Raw genomic sequence first — 9,699 nt, 5'->3', positions numbered from 1 at the left:
CGGGAGGATAAGAAGGTATTCATTGTTATAGTTCCTTTCTGCCAGGATAGGGAACATCTGCTCACAGTAGCGATTAGGAAATCGCGCAGTGTCCTTTGCTGGAAAGGCTTTCTCCTTTTCATCAACCTTTATTATCCTCTTAACTCTTTTTGTTGAGGGCTTGACTGCGGTTGAAGAGGGCTCTGCCACTAATGCTCTTTTAGTGCCTCTTCTTGCTGGGGGTTTAGGAGTCGCTTTCTCCTTTCCTTTCTTGGTGGCCATCCTGAAAAGAGAGGAGAAAGTAAATTAAATTCAAATAGATATGTAGCAAGGAAGAGAACGGAAGAGTGGTGATGGGTGCACATTAGGATGTAGATGACATTAACACATGCTCTCGAGTACATGTGAAAAGCCAATAATGGAAAATAGCTAGTGCATATAAAGACAAGTGACCGCAAGGTGTTTATTGGCATGCCGGCAAAGGGCATGAGTAGCATAGACCAAGCAATACTTTGTAACAAACCATCACATTTGTATTAACAATTAAATTCAATTAATACAATAGTAAAGAAAAGTTGTGAAAAGCAAGCATTGAATAGTATGACAACATAGAGAAGTGCATAATGCTATTTGAGCTTTTTCACAAACACATAGCATGCATGGTAAATAAGATATAGAAAGTATGAAGGTGAACATGCAAGTAATCCCTTAAATAGAATAAAAATAATTGTCAAACCAATTGCAACAATCCACAAGCATATAATGAGGGATAAGACTCAAATAAAAATTACTAACACCATGTAAAAAGGAAAGAAAGAAGAAGGAAAATATGAATAATGAGGGGAAAAAGAAAAGAAGAAGAAAATAACATATACAATAATAAGAATGATAGAAAAAAGAAAGAGGGAAGAAGAAGGTAAAACCTTGTTAATGGAAGTGAGAGGGATAGAGAGTGAAAGGTGAGATAGAAGGGGGAAGGGGGAAGGAAGAAATAAGGGGGGAAAAGAAAAACTAGGATTTGGAGGGGAGAAGGATAAGATAATTTGGCAATTTAGGTTGAGCTATGCGGCGCACGCGACGCGGCCGCGTGGGGCACGCGTTCGCGTGAATGCGCTTCAAGTAAGGTGACGCGATCGCGTCGGTCACGCGGTCGCGTGACCCATATTATGCGTCTGGCGCGAGTGCAGCCTCGCTCCAGCACAACTTTCTGTTCAAATTAGATTGTTTGCCCAAATTGGGACGGCGCGATCACGTGGGTCACGCGATCGCGTGAGTGTGCGCCAGGAGATGCATGACACGGCCGCGTCAGCGACGCGGTCGCGTGATAAGGATTGTACTTCCAGCACCAATCCAGCATCACTTTCGCACAATATTTCATTGTGCACCCTTTTACGTCAAAAACTTCAGGGCACGCGGTCGCGTCGGGCACGCGGTCGCGTGGGAGGCCATGATTCCTATGCGACGCGAACGCGTCAGCGACGCGGTCGCGTGGGTTGATTTGTGCCATTGGCACGCCTCCAGCCACACTCCAGCGTGACTTTCTGTTCATTTTTATTTTTCTTTATTCTCCCTGTGACGCGGATGCATCGCTGATGCGATCGCGTCGCGTAGGCGAATTTTTTTTTTAATTAAAGTAAAAGCATGTAAATGCAGATGCATGAAAGTACTAAGAAAGAGAAGAGTTATTGAATAGGAAAAAACTAAAAATAAAGAAAGGAATGATCATACCATGGTGGGTTGTCTCCCACCTAGCACTTTGCTTTAACGTCCGTAAGTTGGACGCTCCACTAGCTCAATCTTCTGCTATGTGGGGATCTTCCAAGAGGAAGATCTCAAGATCCTTGTTTCTCTGTACCTTCTCGCCATGGTATAGCTTCAGGCGTTGTCCATTAACCTTAATATTCAGAGCTCGAAGGATGGCTTAGGTGATAAACTCCGTACGGTTCGGCCTTCTCTACTTTGTATGGACCTTCCCATCTTGATCTCAACTTGCCTGGCATGAGCCTTAGTTGAGATTTGTATAGGAGGACTAAATCCCCAGGTTGGAACTCTTTCTTCTTGATGTTTTGATCATGTATAGCCTTCATATTTTCCTTGTATATTCTGGAGTTTTCATAAGCTTCTAGGCGAAGGCTCTCCAGTTCCTGCAGTTGCAACTTCCTTTCAGCTCCGGCTTTCTCAATTCCCATGTTGCACTCCTTAACTGCCCAAAAGGCTCTGTGTTCTACTTCAACTGGGAGATGACAAGCTTTTCCATAAACCAAGCGGAAAGGACTCATCCCAATGGGTGTCTTTTATGCTGTTCTGTATGCCCAGAGTGCATCTTGTAGCCTGGTGCTCTAGTATTTTCTTTGAGGCTTTACTATCTTTTGCAAGATATGCTTAATTTCTCTGTTTGACACCTCGGCTTGCCCATTTGTTTGGGGATAGTAAGCTGTTAAAACTTTATGAATTATCCTATGCTTCTTCATTAATCCCGTCAGTCTCCTGTTACAAAAATGTGTGCCTTGATCGCTCACGATTGCTCGTGGTGATCCGAAGCGACATATAATATGGTTTTTCACGAAGGAAACAACAGTGTTAGCATCATCAGTGTGGGTAGGAATTGCTTCCACCCATTTGGAAACATAATCCACAGCTAACAATATATAAAAATATCCATTAGAATTTGGAAATGGACCTATGAAGTCAATGCCCCAAACATCAAAGATTTCACAGAAAAGCATAATTTGTTGAGGCATCTCATCCCTCCTGGATATATTACCAAATTTCTGGCATGGGAGACAAGATTTACAAAACTCAGTAGCGTCTCTAAAAAGGGTAGGCCACCAAAATCCACAGTCTAAGATCTTTCAAGCTGTCCTTTGAGGACCAAAATGTCCTCCACTCTCAGATGAGTGACAGGCCTCTAAAATGGATTGGAATTCTGATTGTGGTACACAACGTCTAATTACTTGATCAGCGCCACACCTCCATAAATACGGGTCATCCCATATATAATATTTAGACTCGCTTTTCAGCTTGTCTCTTTGATGCTTAGAGAAATTTGGAAAAAATGTGCATACCAAGGGACTACCTCAGATACTGCTTGCAGGTTATCAAAAGGAAAATTATCATCTATAGGAGTAGAATCATCCTTAATATGCTCCAGGCGACTCAAGTGGTCTGCCACTAAATTCTGATTACCACTCCTGTCCTTTATTTCTAAATCAAATTCTTGTAATAGCAGTATCCAACGTATGAGTCTTGGTTTGGATTCCTTTTTAGCTAATAGATACTTTAAAGCTGCATGGTCCGAATACACTACTACTCTAGTACCAAGTAAATAAGCTCGAAATTTATCCAGAGCAAAAATAATAGCAAGAAGCTCTTTCTCAGTAGTAGTATAATTGGACTGGGCAGTGTCTAAAGTCTTAGACGCATAAGCAATAACGAAAGGATCCTTACCTTCACGCTGAGCCAGCGCTGCTCCTACTGCATGGTTGGAAGCATCACACATGATTTCAAATGGCTGGCTCCAGTTTGGTCCTCTCACAATTGGAGCTTGAGTCAGAGCAGTCTTCAGCTTATCAAACGCTTGTTTGCAATCCCACTGAACTCGAACTCAATATCCTTCTGCAGTAATCTGGATAAGGGAAGTGCGACCTTACTAAACTCCTTAATAAATCTCCTGTAAAATCCTGCATGGCCAAGGAACGAACGGACTTCCCTCACAGAAGAGGGGTAAGGTAGACTAGAGATAACATTCACCTTTGCTGGGTCTACAGAAATGCCATTATTAGATACCACATGTCCTAATACAATCCCTTGTTTTACCATAAAGTGACATTTTTCTAAATTTAATACAAGGTTTGTATTAACACATCTATCTAATACTCTAGATAATCCATCTAAGCAAAGGCTAAAAGAATCACCATAAACGCTATAATCATCCATAAAAACTTCCATACAGTCCTCAATAAGATCAGAGAAAAGACTCATCATGCACCTTTGGAAAGTAGCTGGTGCATTGCACAAACCAAAGGGCATTCTCTTATAAGCATAAATCCCAAAAGGACATGTAAAAGTAGTATTTTCCTGATCCTCAGGAGCTATATGGATCTGGAAATAACCTGTGTAACCATCTAAAAAGCAATAATGTGATTTACCTGACAGGCGATCCAGTATCAATGAATGGAAGTGGGTAGTGATCCTTACGGGTAGCCTGGTTGAGACGCCTGTAATCAATGCAGACTCTCCAAGTATCTTGAACACTAGTTGCTATGAGATCTCCATGCTCATTCTTCACTGTAGTGACCCCAGACTTCTTGGGCACCACTTGTACTGGGCTTACCCATTCACTGTCTAAAATGGGATATATGATACCTGCTTCCAATAGTCTGGTCACTTCCTTTTTGACAACTTCCAAGATGGTGGAATTCAATCTTCTTTGGGGTTGACAGACAGGTCTTGCTCCCTCTTCTAAGAATATTCTGTGCTCACATACTTCAGGGTTGATGCCTACTATGTCTGCCAATCTCAGCACATCAAGTAACTGCTCTTCTTGTTGAGAAGTAAGTTCCCTTGCAATGATAACTGGAAACCTCTGCTCATCTTCGAGATAGGCATATTTGAGATGTGGAGGGAGGGGTTTCAATTCTAACTTTTGATCATGGGCAGGCTCTGGATTATCTGGAGCTTGTGAAAATGACAAAGTGCCCTCATTGTCAGTTAAGAGGGTTCCCATATTTGGACTTTGTCCAGTGTGCCTCTCTTCTAACTCTTCCTTGTGAACTTCAGCTACAATTTCGTCTATGACATCACACTGAAAGATAGAACGATCTTCTGGGGGGTTGTCAATGACTCCATTCAGATTGAAGATTACTATGCAGCCATCTATTTCAAAGGAGTATATTCTTGAAAAAGCATCCATTTTGAATTTTGATGTCTTCAGGAATGGTCTTCTAAGTAGGATTGATGATGGCTTATCTGAATCATTATGGGGCATCTCCAAGATGTAAAAATTAGTGGGAAATGTAAGTCCTTTAATGTTCACCAAAACATCTTCAGCAACTCCAGCCACTGTAATAATGCTTTTATCTGCTAACACAAAACGAGCTGCCGACCTTTTTAAGGGAGGGAGCCTCAAAATATCATATATAGACAAAGGCATTATACTGACACATGCTCCTAAATCACACATGCAATCATAAATTACTACACCACCAATAGTACAGCTAACTATACAAGGACTTGGATCACTACATTTTTCAGGTAATCCTCCCATTAAAGCAGATATAGAACTACCTAAAGGAATAGTTTCTAATTCATTAATTTTGTCTTTATGGATACATAAGTCTTTTAGAAACTTTGCATATTTAGGTACCTGCTGAATAACATCAAAAAGAGGAACAGTTACCTCAACCTTTTTGAATATTTCTACCATTTTGGGGTCGGGTTCTAGCTGTTTCCTGGGCTTCCTTGCAAGTTGTGGAAATGGAATGGAAGTAGTGTTTTCTGTAGTATCTGCGCCTTTTGGTGCTTCCTCCTGTGGTTGAGCTATTTCTTTTTCAGCTATGTCCTTTATGTCCTCTTCCTCTTCAGCATCTTCTATTTCTACTACCTCTTCAGCTGAGGTGTGTTCTGGTGGGCTTGGTTCCTCCTGACTCCTCTCCTGCAGTGTGGTTCCCGACCTTAAGGTGATGGCATTAATGCCTCCCTTTGGATTGGGTAATAGTTGAGAGGGGATTCTAGTGGAGCTTGAAGGTTGGTTACTGGAATTTTGTGTTGATCCAATCTGTGACATAAGAGCTTGCAAAGTAGAGGTGAGACCATTCAGACTGGCGTTAATATTATTCATGTTATTTTCCATGGTCTGTTGTCTTCGCTCAAAAGATTGTAGTAGCTCTTCATTAGGAGATAAAGAAGAATGAGTAAATTGGGATGTCTACTGTTGATTATTTTGTGGTCCTTGGTTTTGCCTCAGGTGAGGTGCTCTGTAAGGTTGATTCTGCTACCTGTTATTGTTATTATTCCACCTCTGATTTCCCTAATTATCTCTGCCTCCTCTATTATTGTTGTCCCTCCAATTCTGGTTAGAATTGTCCTGCCATCCATGGTTATTATTTCCACTTTGATTGTACCCTTGGTTGGGGCGGTCATAGAAGTTATGAGTGGATGCCACCATGTTGTCTTCTTGTTGGAGCTGCAGGCATTCATCAGTGTAATGGCTGTAATCAGCACAGATTCCGCAAATTCTTTGAGGGACTAGTTGTTGGTTTTGCTGTGGTGGAGGAGCTTGCTGAGCTTGCTGTTGATTCAATTGCATCTGCTTCAGCAAGTTGGTCATCTCGCATATACTCTGAGCTAGAGCAGCAGTCTCTCTATTAGAGGATACTTCTGCAACGGCTTTTGAACGGCCTTGCTTTTGCCTGTGGCTCCTAGTAGATTCAGCTAAATCACTGATCAATTGCCAAGCCTCATCGGTGGTTTTGTACTTCTTCATAGACCCATTGCTAGCACTTTCCAATGTGGTCTTATCTTGGGGCCTCATGCCTTGTGTGATATAGCTAAGTAACACTATCTTGTCAATCATGTGGTGGGGGCATGCTTCCAGAAGATTATTGAAGCGCTCCCAGTATTCAAAGAGAGTTTCATTGTCATCCTGAAGAATTGTGGAAATATCCTTCCTCAGTTTATCAGTAACTTCAGATGGAAAGAATTTTTCCAAAAACTCCTTTCTAAGTGTATCCCAGTTGGATACATTTGCCAGAGGTTGAGTGTAGTACCACTCTCTTGCTTTTCCCTCAAGAGAAAACGAGAAAGCTTTCAGCAAAATTGAAGTTTCATCAGTACCATCACGCCTGACAGTAGAACAGGCTGCCTGGAAATCTCTCAAGTGCTTGATAGGCTCTTGAGCAAGTAGGCCATGAAACTTGGGCATCAAATTTAGCAGTGCGGTCTTTATTTCAAAATCTGTAGCTACTGCTGGATGATGTGCTTGAAACGGTTGCATTGTAAAATCAGGGGCTCCTTCCTCCTGGATGGTAACTCTCCTAGCTACCATGTCTTCTGCACGTACAACAACCGAATCAGTAGAACGGGGGCTGGTTTCTTCCTAAAGTTCACTCTCAGATCCGACCTCAGAGCGGACTAACCGACGCTTTTCTCGCCTTATTCGTGAAATAGTCCTTTCAATTTCAGGATCGAATATTAGCAAGCGCGGACCAGGAAGTGAACGCATCATTTGACGGAAGAAACATGCAGCTCATAGTAGCAAAATAAAATAAAATACAAATAAATAAATTCTAATTAATAACTTTAGCACTCTATTGCAACTCCCCGGCAACGGCGCCAAAAATTGATGAGGCGCAGAAGTTGGTGAATTAGAAATTATTAAAATAGTTACGTTGCAAGTATAGTTCTTAACTCACCGGAAATCTGCCTATCAATTTAGAAACATGTCACAGAGAGTTTAAATTAAAAATTACTGGGAGTTGGAGTCCCAGGTCATCTCCCAACGAGTTGCAGAAAAGTGTGCTATTTTATTAATCAGATGTTCCAAGAAGTTGAGTTAAGTAGAGAGAAAATTAAAAAAAAAAGAGGAAATTTAAATAATATGAATAAAAGCCTTGACTAGGAGTTGATTAGTTGGAATCTCTATTATTGATGGGATGATTTCAAGATTAATTTATAATTAATGGTTGCTCTGTTTAGTTATCCCTTACTATGTAAAGGAATGTCAAACAAGTTGTGATGCTAGATCTATTCACGAGTTGCAACCCACTTAGTTCAAAGGGATTGGTGTTAGTGATTAGAAAACAATCCAACAGTTAGCCCAAGTACAATTTTTCTTTCAATCCTTCCAACTCAATAGTTCCTTTCAATCAACTCCCCATCAAGTGAGGGAACTACTCACTCATTGAAAATAATAAATCCATAACACATGAAAGGGAATTAAAAGAAGACATGATTATTGGAATGAAAAATAAATTAAAATGGGAGAAATAATCCTTGTATGAAATAATCATGAAAATATTCAAATAACAAAATTGAACAAAGCAAAGAACATGGAAGAATAAAACCTAGTTAAGAGAACGAACTAGAATGACGAAGTCTTGATGAGGAAATAACTCTTCTCAATGTTCCAATGCTAAGACCAATTGAAAATTAAATTTCTAAAAACCTAGAGAGAAAAACCTAAAGGAGGAAAAAACTAGATCTAAAACTGTCAACTGTGTAGAATGAATCCTGTCCTTTGTTTCTACATATTCTCTGGCTCTAATCTGCTGTTCCGGGCCGAAAATTGGGTCGAAATAAGGTCCAAAATCGCCCCCAGCGAAGTCTGCAGATTATGCAGATCGCACATGTCACACGATCGCGTCATCCATGCGGACGCGTCATTCGCGCTTTTCCTTGCCACGTGTTCGCGTCATCTACGCTACCGAGTCGCCTGAGCTTTATCAATCCGCGAGGCCGCGTGAGCCATGCGGCCGCGTCACTGCGATTTACTCTCCTTCGCGCGGTCGCATGAGCCATGCGACCGCGTCACTTCTCGCTGGTTATCTCCTCAAATTCTTGTGTTCCTTCCATTTTTGCTAGCTTCCTTTCCAATCTCCAACTCATTCATGCCCTATAAAGTCTGAAACATTCAACACACAGATCACGGCATCGAATGGAATAAAGGAGAATTAAAAATACATAATTAAAGTCTCTAGGAAGCAGTTTTCAAACATGTTATAAATTCAGGAAGGAATTATGATTTCATGCTAATTTAATGAATAAGTGGGTAAGGATCATGATAAAACCACATAATTAAATACAATATAAACCATAAAATAGTGGTTTATCAGACTCTGAAGAGGAAGCTAAAGGAAGCCAAAGCACAACTCTCTGGAGAAAATCTGACAGAAATTTTTGAAAAAGGAGAAAACATGGCCGAAAATAATAATAATGCAAGGAAGATGCTTGGTGACTTTACTGCACCAAATTCCAATTTACAAGGAAGAAGCATCTCAATCCCTGCCATTGGAGCACACAATTTTGAGCTGAAACCTCAATTAGTTTCTCTGATGCAACAAAACTGCAAGTTTCATGGACTTCCATCTGAAGATCCTTTTCAGTTCTTAACTGAATTCTTGCAGATCTGTGATACTGTTAAGACCAATGGGGTTGATCCCGAGGTCTACAGCCTTATGCTTTTCCCATTTGCTGTAAGAGACAGAGCTAGAATATGGTTGGACTCTCAACCTAAGGATAGCCTGAACTCTTGGGATAAGCTGGTCACGGCTTTCTTAGCCAAGTTCTTTCCTCCTCAAAAGCTTAGCAAGCTTAGAGTGGATGTTTAAACCTTCAGACAGAAAGAAGGTGAATCCCTCTATGAAGCTTGGGAGAGATACAAGGAACTGACCAAAAAGTATCCTTCTGACATGCTTTCAGAATGGACCATCCTGGATATATGCTATGATGGTCTGTCTGAGTTATCAAAGATGTCATTGGACCATTCTGCAGGTGGATCCATTCACCTAAAGAAAACGCCTGTAGAAGCTCAAGAACTCATTGACATGGTTGCAAATAACCAGTTCATGTACACTTCTGAAAGGAATCCTATGAATAATGGGACGCCTATGAGGAAGGGAGTTCTTGAAATTGATACTCTGAATGCCATATTGGCTCAGAATAAAATATTGACTCAGCAAGTCAATATAATTTCTCAGAGTCTGAATGGATTGAAGGAATCAT

At 40.9% G+C, this 9,699-nt stretch overlaps 2 non-coding genes across 2 annotated transcripts; one reads left to right on the top strand and one right to left on the bottom strand.

Moving 5' to 3' along the window:
* The first annotated feature begins 6,547 nt into the window (after nucleotides 1-6,547).
* Nucleotides 6,548-6,655, top strand: LOC112745870 (small nucleolar RNA R71). Its single transcript, XR_003173778.1, has one exon. It is a non-coding gene; the product is annotated as a small nucleolar RNA R71 (small nucleolar RNA).
* A 2,629-nt stretch (nucleotides 6,656-9,284) lies between these two features.
* LOC112745755 (small nucleolar RNA R71) lies at nucleotides 9,285-9,392 on the bottom strand. The gene has a single exon (XR_003173667.1). It is a non-coding gene; the product is annotated as a small nucleolar RNA R71 (small nucleolar RNA).
* Nucleotides 9,393-9,699: the final 307 nt, after the last annotated feature.

This window comes from Arachis hypogaea, chromosome 14, assembly GCF_003086295.3.
Source record: "Arachis hypogaea cultivar Tifrunner chromosome 14, arahy.Tifrunner.gnm2.J5K5, whole genome shotgun sequence".
Classification (NCBI taxonomy): domain Eukaryota; kingdom Viridiplantae; phylum Streptophyta; class Magnoliopsida; order Fabales; family Fabaceae; genus Arachis; species Arachis hypogaea.
The sequence above is the reverse complement of the archived record's forward strand: the minus strand, read 5'-3'. Positions and strand labels throughout refer to the sequence as shown.